General features: G+C 50.6%; 1 protein-coding gene across 4 annotated transcripts in view; it reads left to right on the top strand.

Moving 5' to 3' along the window:
- SOX2 (SRY-box transcription factor 2) overlaps positions 1–12943 on the top strand; it is a 1239357-nt gene that overhangs the window by 981794 nt on the left and 244620 nt on the right. The gene's annotated exons all lie outside the window — the stretch shown is intronic.

Below are 12943 nucleotides of genomic sequence, written 5' to 3'. Positions count from 1 at the left end.
GCACTGGTGTGCGTTTACCAAACTATTATATAACGCACAAGTGTAGTGTATAATACACGTCAGTCAGCAGTGGCTGATAGTGTCAGAGTTCTTAATTTTTGCTCCTAAAACCTGTGTTAGGTTATTATTGCGTCCGTGCTTGGTTTTTAAAACCGCACGTGTGTGCCTGTTGGTGGCAGCGTACAGGTGCACTGGTGTGCGTTTACCAAACTATTATATAACGCACAAGTGTAGTGTATAATACACGTCAGTCAGCAGTGGCTGATAGTGTCAGAGTTCTTAATTTTTGCTCCTAAAACCTGTGTTAGGTTATTATTGCGTCCGTGCTTGGTTTTTAAAACCGCACGTGTGTGCCTGTTGGTGGCAGCGTACAGGTGCACTGGTGTGCAATTTCCAGAAACTTTGATATAACGCACAAGTAGTGAATATACACGTCAGCAGTGCACAGCATTGCAAAATGCGCAAGGGCATTGGCAAGGAACAAGGAAGTGGACGTGATGGTGGTGCAGGCAGAGGCCGAGGTCGTGGGCAAGCTCTAATTTCGCCACAACAAAGGGCCACATCTAGTCGCTCGCACGTCCTGTCCCAAATTCTTGGGGACCGCAGCAGTACACCGCTCTTGAACCAAGACCAGTGTCAACAGGTTGTTAGTTGGATAGCGGATAATGCTTCCAGTCAGATTGGCACCACCACAAACACTCTGTCTTCCACACGGTCAAGTGTCAGTAGCCGTGATACTGCACCGCACATTTCTGAACCTGATCCTCCTTCCTACCACCAGGCTGAGTACACGTCCTCCTCGGACATTAATGATCCCACACTTGGACACTCGGAAGAGCTGTTCACGTTTCCATTCACACATTCTGGCCTCTCGCCAGCTCATATTGAAGTGGGTCATGAGGAGATCGTCTGTACAGATAGCCAAATATTTGAGCAGCCACGTTCTCACGAAGTTGGCAACGTGTCTCAACAAGTGGTGGACGATGATGAGACACAATTGTCAGCAAGTCAGGAGGAGGAGCAGGGTGCGGAAGAGGAAGACGACGTGGTGGATGATCCAGTAACTGACCCAACCTGGCAGGAGGATATGCAGAGCGAGGACAGCAGTGCACAGGGGGAGGGAGGCGTAGCATCACAACAGGCAGTAAGAAGCAGGGTGGTGGTCCCAGGCAGAAGTCAGGCAACCGTTCCCCGTAACAACACGACGACACAAGGTGCCTGTACAAATGTTAGGTCTTCACGAGTCTGGCAGTTTTTTAAGTTGGATCCAGATGATTCAAAAAAGGCCATTTGCAACACCTGCCGTGCCAGCATCAGCAGGGGTACCAAAACTAGCAGCCTGACCACCACCAGCATGATCAGGCACATGTCAGCCAAGCACCCGACTTTGTGGGAAGTACAACAGAGTCGAGGAGCAGTGCTTGCTGATGTCACTGCTACGTCTTCGCTGGTTGTGCATGCGAGCCAATCCTCTGTCCATGCTGCCTGCGAACAAGCCTCCTCCACTCCTGCACCTGCAGTTGCCTACGCAGAAAGAACACCATCATCAAGCACGTCCTTGTCCCAGCGCAGCGTTCAGTTATCCATTCAGCAAACCTTTGAACGCAGGCGCAAATACACTGCCAACACCCCACATGCCACAGTTCTAAATGCTAACATTTCGCGACTGCTTGCGCTGGAAATGTTGCCTTTTAGGCTGGTGGAGACAGAAGCATTCCGTGACCTGATGGCGGCAGCTGTCCCACGTTACTCGGTCCCCAGCCGCCACTATTTCTCCCGGTGTGCCGTCCCCGCGTTGCATAACCACGTGTCACAAAACATCACACGTGCCCTGAACAACGCTGTTTCACCCAAAGTCCACCTAACCACAGACACGTGGACAAGTGCTTGTGGGCAAGGCCGCTACATCTCGTTGACGGCACACTGGGTTAATATTGTGGAAGCTGGGACCCAGTCTGAGCGAGGGACGGAACACGTCCTTCCCACACCAAGGTTTGCAGGCCCTACCTCAGTCAGTGTTTCACCCACACTCTACAGCTCCGGAATGTCATGCTCTTCAGCCTCCTCCTCCTCCTGCGCATCCTCATCCACTGTGCCCTCCACACCAGTCACAAGCTGGAAGCACTGCAGCACTGCCTCGGCGAAGCGGCAACAGGCTGTGCTGAAGCTAATCTGCATAGGTGACAAACCCCACAATGCAGAAGAGCTGTGGACAGCTCTGAAACAGCAGGCAGATCACTGGCTCACACCTCTGAACCTAAAGCCAGGAAAGGTCGTTTGTGACAATGGCCGGAACCTGGTGGCGGCTTTGAGGCGAGGCCAGCTGACACATGTTCCATGCGTGGCCCATGTGCTCAACCTCGTGGTTCAGCGGTTTATAAAGTCATACCCAGAGCTGTCTGATCTGCTGGTAAAAGTTCGCCGCCTGTCTGCACATTTTCGAAAGTCACCTACTGCTTCAGCCGGCCTTGCCGGCTTTCAGCGCCGTTTGCATCTTCCGGCTCACAGACTGGTGTGTGATGTCCCCACGCGTTGGAATTCAACTCTGCACATGTTGGTCAGGATATGTGAGCAGAAGAGGGCAGTTGTTGAGTACCTGCATCACCTAAGCCGTCGGGAAATGGGTCAAACTCCACACATAACACCTGAGGAGTGGAGATGGATGTCAGACCTATGTACCATCCTCCAAAACTTTGAGGACTCCACCAAGATGGTGAGTGGTGATGACGCCATTATTAGCGTCACCATACCGCTACTCTGCCTTCTAAAACGGTCCCTTTTGAAAAACAAACATGATGCATTGCAGGCGGAGCGCGATGAGTTGCAGCAAGAAACAGTAGTGGGTGTGGGTGATAACACACAGCCCAGCCTCGTCTCATCACAACGTGCAGTGGAGGACTATGACGAGGAGGAGGATGAAGACATGGAGCAACTCTCCGGCCAAATTGAGGATATGACATGCACACCAGTCATATCCTCGATTCAGCGTGGCTGGCCAGAGGACAGGGTAGATGAGGAGGAGGAGGAGGAGGAGGAGGAGGAGGACAGCATGTTCAGTCATCTTGTTGGTCAGGCTACTGAAGTCCTGGCTGTTAAGAGTCTGGCGCACATGGCTGACTTTATGGTAAGCTGCCTGTCTCGTGACCCTCGCGTTAAGAACATCTTGGCCGACAATCATTACTGGTTGGTAACACTGTTAGACCCACGCTACAAGGAGAACTTTTTGTCTCTTATTCCCGTGGATGAGAGGTCAACCAAAATGCAGCAGTTTCGGAAGGCCATACTCACGGAAGTAGGCAAAGCATTCCCCTCACAAAACGCTAGCGGCATAGGTCAGGAATCAGTGGACAACCGAGGCGTACAGCCGAGAGAGGCACAAGTCCAATCCGCCAGAGGTAGGGGAACAGTCTTTAAGATGTGGGACAGTTTTCTCAGCCCCTCACGTACCACAGCCCCTGAGGTGCGGGGTAGTGCCACAAGAAATCCTAAGTTTGCCCAGATGCTGAAGGAGTACCTTGCAGATCGAACAACTGTACTCCGACATTCCTCTGTGCCTTACAATTATTGGGTATCCAAGCTGGACACGTGGCATGAATTGGCTCTCTACGCCTTGGAAGTCCTGGCCTGCCCTGCTGCTAGCGTTTTGTCAGAGCGTGTTTTTAGTGCCGCAGGTGGAATCATTACAGATAAACGCACCCGCCTGTCAACTGAAAATGCTGACAGGCTGACTCTGATAAAGATGAACAAGGGTTGGATTGGGCCAGACTTCACCACACCACCAGCAAATGAGAGCGGAATTTAAAGTTTGCCATGTACCTCCACTCACCCATGGGTACACTTCTCGACTTTGGATAATCGCTGGACTGCTCCTCCTTCTCCTCATGCGCCATCATGATGACCGTTACAATAGTTAGGTCTTTGTTTCAGGTATACCCCCAGTGGTAAATTTTTTCGCCCATTCTTTGCAGAATGGACATTACAACGACAGGAGACCCGCTCCTTTGCAATGGGAACAATGTTTTGAGGCCCTCATGCACGTCTCTACCCAGGGACAACGTGGAGCCTCCCAATTTTTGGCTGCCCTGCCTAAGGGCTATACTGAAATACACCCACTTCCTTAAAATGGACACTTAATGTTTTGAGGCCCTCATGCACGTCTCTACCCAGGGACAATGTGGAGCCTCCCAATTTTTGGCTGCCCTGGCAAAGGGCTATACTGAAATAGACCCACTTCCTTACAATGGGCACTTCAGGTTTAAAGGCCATCATGCACGTCTCTACCCAGGGACAATGTGGAGCCTCCCAATTTTTGGCTGCCCTGCCTAAGGGCTATACTATAATACACCCACTTCCTGACAATGGACACTTAATGTTTTGAGGCCCTCATGCACGTCTCTACCCAGGGACAATGTGGAGCCTCCCAATTTTTGGCTGCCCTGGCAAAGGGCTATACTGAAATAGACCCACTTCCTTACAATGGGCACTTCAGGTTTAAAGGCCATCATGCACGTCTCTACCCAGGGACAATGTGGAGCCTCCCAATTTTTGGCTGCCCTGCCTAAGGGCTATACTATAATACACCCACTTCCTGACAATGGACACTTAATGTTTTGAGGCCCTCATGCACGTCTCTACCCAGGGACAATGTGGAGCCTCCCAATTTTTGGCTGCCCTGGCAAAGGGCTATACTGAAATAGACCCACTTCCTTACAATGGGCACTTCAGGTTTAAAGGCCATCATGCACGTCTCTACCCAGGGACAATGTGGAGCCTCCCAATTTTTGGCTGCCCTGCCTAAGGGCTATACTATAATACACCCACTTCCTGACAATGGACACTTAATGTTTTGAGGCCCTCATGCACGTCTCTACCCAGGGACAATGTGGAGCCTCCCAATTTTTGGCTGCCCTGGCAAAGGGCTATACTGAAATAGACCCACTTCCTTACAATGGGCACTTCAGGTTTAAAGGCCATCATGCACGTCTCTACCCAGGGACAATGTGGAGCCTCCCAATTTTTGGCTGCCCTGCCTAAGGGCTATACTATAATACACCCACTTCCTGACAATGGACACTTAATGTTTTGAGGCCCTCATGCACGTCTCTACCCAGGGACAATGTGGAGCCTCCCAATTTTTGGCTGCCCTGGCAAAGGGCTATACTGAAATAGACCCACTTCCTTACAATGGGCACTTCAGGTTTAAAGGCCATCATGCACGTCTCTACCCAGGGACAATGTGGAGCCTCCCAATTTTTGGCTGCCCTGCCTAAGGGCTATACTATAATACACCCACTTCCTGACAATGGACACTTAATGTTTTGAGGCCCTCATGCACGTCTCTACCCAGGGACAATGTGGAGCCTCCCAATTTTTGGCTGCCCTGGCAAAGGGCTATACTGAAATAGACCCACTTCCTTACAATGGGCACTTCAGGTTTAAAGGCCATCATGCACGTCTCTACCCAGGGACAATGTGGAGCCTCCCAATTTTTGGCTGCCCTGCCTAAGGGCTATACTATAATACACCCACTTCCTGACAATGGACACTTAATGTTTTGAGGCCCTCATGCACGTCTGTATGCAGGGGCATTGGTGAACCTCACAATTTAGGACTGCCCTGGCAAAGGAAAATACTACAAAGACTCACTTCCTCAAAATGGGCACATTAGACTCAAGAGGCCTTCATGTACGTCTCTTCTCAGGGACATCGGAGTGCCACACAATGTTTTCACGTAAAATCTTTCATGTATTGATCTCAAAAAGTAACATACACCAGATCTATCTCACTATTGGGTATGTGCCCTTAACATTTCCGCCATGAAAAATCATTTTGGGGTCATTTTGGAAGGTTTTCTGGTGAGTCCGTAAAAATGGCGTAAAACGCGGACAAAATTGTTCACAGCTGTGACTTTTGAGTGATAAATGCTTCAAGGGGTCTTCCCCATGCTGTTGCCATGTCATTTGAGCACTCTTCTGAGACTTTTGTGACATTTTTAGGGTTTCTCCATGCTGCCGGGAGGTCATTTCACAAAAATACTCGGGTCTCCCATAGGATAACATTGGGCTCGTTGCTCGGGCCGAGTACACGAGTATCTTGGGAGGCTCGGCCCGAGCTTCGAGCACCCGAGCTTTTTAGTACTCGCTCATCACTAAAAATTATATTATTATGATATTTATATTATACCGAAGAAGTAGTGTGCTCCATTCAAAGTGTGTCATACACATTAGGGGCACTTTGCACACTACGACATCGCAAGCCGATGCTTGCGATGCCGAGCGCGATAGTCCCCGCCCCCGTCGCAGCTGAGATATCATGGTGATAGCTGGCGTAACGAACATTATCGCTACGCCAGCTTCACATGCACTCACCTGCCCTGCGACGTCGCTCTGGCCGGCGAGCTGCCTCTTTATTAAGGGGGCGGGTCATGCAGCATCATAGCGACGTCATACGGCAGGCGGCCAATAGAAGCGGAAGGGCAGAGCTGAGCGGGACGTAAACATCTCACCCCCCTCCTTCCTTCCGCATAGCTGGCATGAGCCGCAGGACGCAGGTAGGAGATGTTCCTCACTCCTGCGGCTTCTCACACAGCGATGTGTGATGCCGCTGGAACGAGGAACAACATCGTAACATTGGTCATTTCCAAATTATGGAAATGACAGATGCTACAGCGATGATATGATTACGACGATTTTGCGCTCGTTAATCGTATCAAAAAGGGTTTACACACTACGATATCGCCTGCAACGCCGGATGTGCATCACTTTCAATTTGACCCCACCAACATCGAACCTGTGATGTCGTAGTGTGCAAAGTGCCCCTTAGAGTAAGGTCAATCCACATGCCAGAATAAACTAGCAGATCCCATCCATAGTCGAAAAACTAAATGTACTTGTTTAAAGTGATGGTATATCAGTCCTAGGCTGGATTTACACGATAGTATGCGAGTGTGTTGGATGCAATATGCTAATGACCCTCGGCTCCCGCTGTGCAGCCAGCATGAGCCGATTGTCATTATACTATAATGCGATCCTGCTGCGGAGGAGAGGGAGGGATTAATCTCCTCCATTGTCAGCTGATGTGATTAGCGCACTGCACTCGGATGTCATCTGAGTGCAGTCCGATATTTCACTCCCACCCATAGACTTGTATGGGTGCGAGTGACATGGCTTTCACTGACAATCGCAGCATGCTGTGACTTTTCTCTCTTCCAGAATCTGGATGAGAAAAAATCTGACCTTCTGCTCTCCCTCATTGAATAACATTGGTCCGAGTGCAATGCAAGATTTTCTCGATTGTGCTTGTCCGATTCATACGCTCATATGAGCTTACCCTTAATTGGAGGATCACAAAGTTCAGAAAAACTTTTAAAATGAATAGTGCCTGTAATGGTCACTCCTAATTATTCATTTTGGCTGGGTATGAATAGTAGAGATAAGAGTATATTAAAAAATTCATTCCAGCAGATTTACTTAATTCTTCTAAAGGATTTAATTATGTTGAAATAAATTCAGTCTAAATTGAAAAAGCAAAATAAAGATGTTTATTATGCTTTGAGAACTTTCTAGATCCCAAGGCATAGTAAAAAGAGGTGAGGGAAGGGGTTAAAAAAATAATAAAATACATCAAACTCACCTGTCCTAGGCCCTCACCTGTCCTTGTGCCTTCTCCTTTACTTCCCAGGTCTTTTTCACTGGACTTTGTTTTCTCTGGTGCTGTGGTGAGTCCAGTAATTGACAAATGGTCACATTGACGGGTGAGGCAGGTCACTGATATCAAAGACACACTTTGCCCCCTCTTCCCACATGACAAATAAGAATCTTTATTTATATAGCGCCAACATATTCTGGAGCCCTTTACAAGTCAGATCGAACATGCACCGACAATACAGAGTAAGACGTTAAAATATTAAAATGAGGAGTAGGCCCTGCTCTTCAATCTATTAGGAGGTAGGGGAGATATGAAAGCTACAAATGTTCTCATAGTGTATGGTGCAGCCATCATTATAATAATAATAATTGTATCTATATATAATTGCCTTATTCTGTCTGTCTGTCTGTCTGTCTGTCATGCTCCAAAATTGTGTCCTTACGGTGACACAAAGCTGATTGGCCGCTGGGCTCGCCATGGCCCCGCCCCCCCACACTGATTGGCCGCTCGCCCAGGCTGCGCCCCCACACGGATTGGCCAACCGCTCGCCCAGGCTCCGCCCCCCCCACAGATTGGCCTCTCGCCCCGGCACCCTGCAGGCATTGGCAACTCGGCCACGCCACGCCCCTCCCCCCTCACGCAATGCACGCTAGCCCCCGCGCATTCCCCGAACCGACACGGTCACGGAGCCATGACTCACAGGTGAGTACTGTACCCCCGGGAGCCCACATCAGCATACGCCGCAAACCCAGCCGACACATACCCTCGCATTGCTGGGCCTGGCCGGCGTATGCTGGTGTGGGCTCCCGTGCGAGCGGGGGACGAGATACGCTGGTAACCATGCTAGCATAGTTACCAGCGCATCAAGGTCCTGCAGCGGCGTAACATACACATACGCACAGACATAACAACAGACACACATCAGATCACACTCACTCTCACACACACCTCACACACACATCACATCGCATCCACACACTCACAACATCCTGGGATATCGCTTGCTTCTCTGCGCCGATACTGTGCTGTGAGCTTCCAGGACCTGCCAGAGGATCACATGGCCAGAAGCATGTGGTATCTCCGGATGTTGTGAGTGTGAGCGCGTATGTGTAATATCGTCAGTGTGTGTGTGAGAGTATGCGATCGGGTGTGTGTGTGAGTGTATGCGATCGGATCTGTGAGTGTCGGCAGAGGAGCACGGCGTGCTGGAGGAGGCTGGGAGGAGAGAGGCTGATCCTGGGAAAGGCTGGGAGGGGGAGGGGGGCGGCTGAGAGAAGAGAGGCTGGGGGAGGCTGAGGCTGGGGTAGGCTGGAAGGAGAGAGGCTGATGTTGGGGACAGAAAAGGCTGATGCTGGGAGGAGAGAGGCTGATCCTGGGGAAGGCTGGGAGGGGGAGGGGGGAGGCTGAGAGAAGAGAGGCTGTGGGAGGCTGAGGCTCGGGTAGGCTGGAAGGAGAGAGGCTGGTGCTGCGGGCAGAGAGGCTGATGCTGTGGGCAGAGAGGCTGATGCTGGTGCAGCATGGGGGATGGAGCACGATGGGGGGTGCGCAGCATGGGGGATGGAGCACGATGGGGGGTGCGCAGCATGGGGGATGGAGCATGATGGGGGGTGCACAGCATGGGGGATGGAGCACGATGGGGGGTGCGCAGCATGGGGGATGGAGCACGATGGGGAGTGCGCAGCATGGGGGATGGACCGCGTTTGGGAGTGCGCAGCATGGGGCATGGAGCACATTTGGGAGTGCGCAGCATGGCGGATGGACCACGTTTGGGAGTGCGCAGCATGGGGGATGGAGCACATTTGGGAGTGCGCAGCATGGCGGATGAACCACGTTTGGGAGTGCACAGCATGGCGGATGGAGTACGTTTGGGAGTGCGCAGCATGGCGGATGGACCACGTTTGGGAGTGCGCAGCATCGCGGATGGAGCACGTTTGGGAGTACGCAGCATGGCGGATGGACCACGTTTGGGAGTGCGCAGCATGGTGGATGGAGCATGTTTGGGAGTGCGCAGCATGGCGGATGAACCACGTTTGGGAGTGCGCAGCATGGCGGATGGAGTACGTTTGGGAGTGCGCAGCATGGCGGATGGACCACGTTTGGGAGTGCGCAGCATGGCGGATGGACCACGTTTCGGAGTGCGCAGCATGGCGGATGGAGCACGTTTGGGAGTGCGCAGCATAGCGGATGGACCACGTTTGGGAGTGCGCAGCATGGCGGATGGAGCATGTTTGGGAGTGCGCAGCATGGCGGATGGAGCACGTTTGGGAGTGCGCAGCATGGCGGATGGACCACGTTTCGGAGTGCGCAGCATGGCGGATGGAGCACGTTTGGGAGTGCGCAGCATGGCGGATGGAGCACGTTTGGGAGTGCGCAGCATGGCGGATGGAGCATGTTTGGGAGTGCGCAGCATGGCGGATGGAGCACGTTTGGGAGTGCGCAGCATGGCGAATGGAGCACGTTTGGGAGTGCGCAGCATGGCGGATGGAGCACGTTTGGGAGTGCGCAGTATGGCTGATGGAGCACGTTTGGGAGTGCGCAGCATGGCGGATGGAGCACGTTTGGGAGTGCGCAGCATAGCGGATGGAGCACGTTTGGGAGTGCGCAGCATTGCAGATGGAGCACGTTTGGGAGTGCGCAGCATGGGGGATGCAGCACGATGGGGAATGCGCAGCATAGGGGATGGAGCACGATGGGGAATGCGCAGCATGGGAGATGGAGCACGATGGGGAATGCGCAGCATAGGGGATGGAGCACGATGGGGAGTGTGCAGCATGGGGGATGGAGCACGATGCGGGGTGCGCAGCATGGGGGATGGAGCACGATGGGAGGTGCGCAGCATGGGGGATGGGGCACGATGGGAGGTGCACACCTCCCCCCAACACACACACACACACACGCGCACTGCACAACACACCACACACACTGGGAACCACAGAACCACAAACACCGCCCTACACAGATACCCACACACACAGACAACGCCGCACACACACAACGCTCAACACACAAACACCGCGGCATACATAAATATACGCACATACCGCACAACACACACATTGCACAAAACATACCTCCCCCCAAAACACACCACACACACACAAACCGTGCAACACACACACAACGCTACAGACACACAGCGCTCCACAAACAACGCAACACACGCAACACACATACAACACCGCTCTCACCCCCCGCCACACCCAGACAACACCCAGAACATGTACAGCCCCTACACAAACACTTAGCAACTACACGCAACAACATCTAATATATATAACAAAAATTATACATTAACTACACAATAAATTCTAGAATACCCGATGCTTTAGAATCGGGCAACCTTCTAGTTCCTTTATATAGCGCTATTAATTCCACAGCGCTTTACATACATTTGCAACACTGTCCCCATTGGGACTCACAATCTAGATTCCCTATCTGTATGTCTTTCGAGTGTGGGAGGAAACCCACGCAAACACGGGGAGAACATACAAACTCCTTGCAGATGGTGTCCTTGGTGGGATTTGAACCCAGGACCCCAGTGCTGTAAGACTGCAGTGCTAACCACTGAGCCACTGTGCCGCCCAAAGAAAAAAAGGATATCCAAATAAAGCTTCATAAACCCAGTCATTAGTATTTGTATATGTCCAAATACATCTTTGATGTCAGTTAATTACCTTGTTATTCACGTTATGAACTTCTTTGATGTCAGGGGACAGCATCCCCCTGTGTGACACAGATCATTGATGTCAATGACAAGCATCGCCCCCCACATGAATGTTTGAAGCTTCAGAAATGGAAGGGAGCATCTGAAAAACTGGATATAATCAGAGAGGGCCAGACAGTGGCAGTGAAGGCGGCGTAAGGACAGGTGAGGACCTAGGCCATGTGTTTATACTGTCTTTAAATATTTTAAATCTTTATGGAAGCCATTTTGTTAAAGTTAACATTAAAAAAAATAGAACTTAAAAAATGTTGACTTTAAGTGAGTCAATTCCCTCATGCTTCATACCTAGCTTTAGTCACTGGCACATGTTTTAATTGAACATAGATCTGTTGATTTTGCCTTTCAGCTATATGTGGGAAATATTGAAAAAAGTTGCATGCCAGTGTAAATTAGTCTTTGGAAACTCAATGAAATGTCCAGATAATATTCTAGAAGTTAAACTGATAGATTGAGGAATAGACACAATTTTGAGCAACAAAACTTCAATTACAAAGCAGGCCATATACTGTATTTCCACCAGAACATCTGAGTAATGTGTGGCGCATAAAATATGTGTGGTCTTTTTGCGGCACTCACTTTATATCCAAATTCAGTTTTGGACCAGTGCAATCTAAATATACTGTTTGTTTGTAAGAGACCTGACTTTACAGGAAAATATATTACTGGAGTGCTTTAAGGGTGCTTTACACGAGACGACGGACCGTGCGATGCATCGTCGGGGTCACGGTTTTCGTGACGCACGTCCGGCATCATACACGACGTCGTCTCGTGTGAAACCTCTGAGTGACACAGTATCGCACAAAAATCGTGAGTTGTGTACTCGTCGCTAAGTTTCATAATATCGTTTATTTTTACTTGTGCGGGTTGTTCATTGTTCCCATGGCAGCACACGTCGCTTCGTGTGACACCATGGGAGCGATGAACTCTGCTTACCTGCATCCCACGGCTCCCACCGGCTATGCGGAAGGAAGGAGGTGGGCGGGATGTTTACATCCCGCTCATCTCCGCCCCTCCGCTTCTATTGGCTGGCGGCTGTGTGACGGACGTCGCTGTGACGCCAAACGTCCCTCCCCATTCAGGAAGTGGACGTTCGCAGCGAGGTCACTCATCAGGTAAGTACGTGTGACGGGGGTTTCACGACTTTGTGCGACACGGGCAGCGATTTGCCCGTGACGCACAAACGACGGGGGCGGGTACGATCGATTGTGAAATCGCACAATCGGTCGTCCCGTGTAAAGCAGGCTTAAGTCATTTCTAAAGTTCTACATTTAATGGATAGCAAGCACAACAAAACCCTTTGCAAGCCTAGTTTTATATTAATTTAAGAACACTGAAAGTGAAAAGAATAACAATGTTTGTCTCATGAGGATAGCAACTGGTAATGGGTGGAATATATTAGGCAATTAGTCAACAATCAATTCTTCAAGTTGTGTGATGAAAGCAAGAGAATGAGCAAATGTAAGGATCTGAGTCCTTTGGAAACGGTTACAATGAAAAGGTTTGATGACTTGACAAGAGAATCCACAAAATGGAAGTTGTAGTGGGGTGTCCCTGGCATGCAGTGGTTAGTGC

Source organism: Anomaloglossus baeobatrachus, chromosome 3, assembly GCF_048569485.1.
Source record: "Anomaloglossus baeobatrachus isolate aAnoBae1 chromosome 3, aAnoBae1.hap1, whole genome shotgun sequence".
Taxonomy (NCBI): Eukaryota; Metazoa; Chordata; class Amphibia; order Anura; family Aromobatidae; genus Anomaloglossus; species Anomaloglossus baeobatrachus.
The sequence above is the reverse complement of the archived record's forward strand: the minus strand, read 5'-3'. Positions and strand labels throughout refer to the sequence as shown.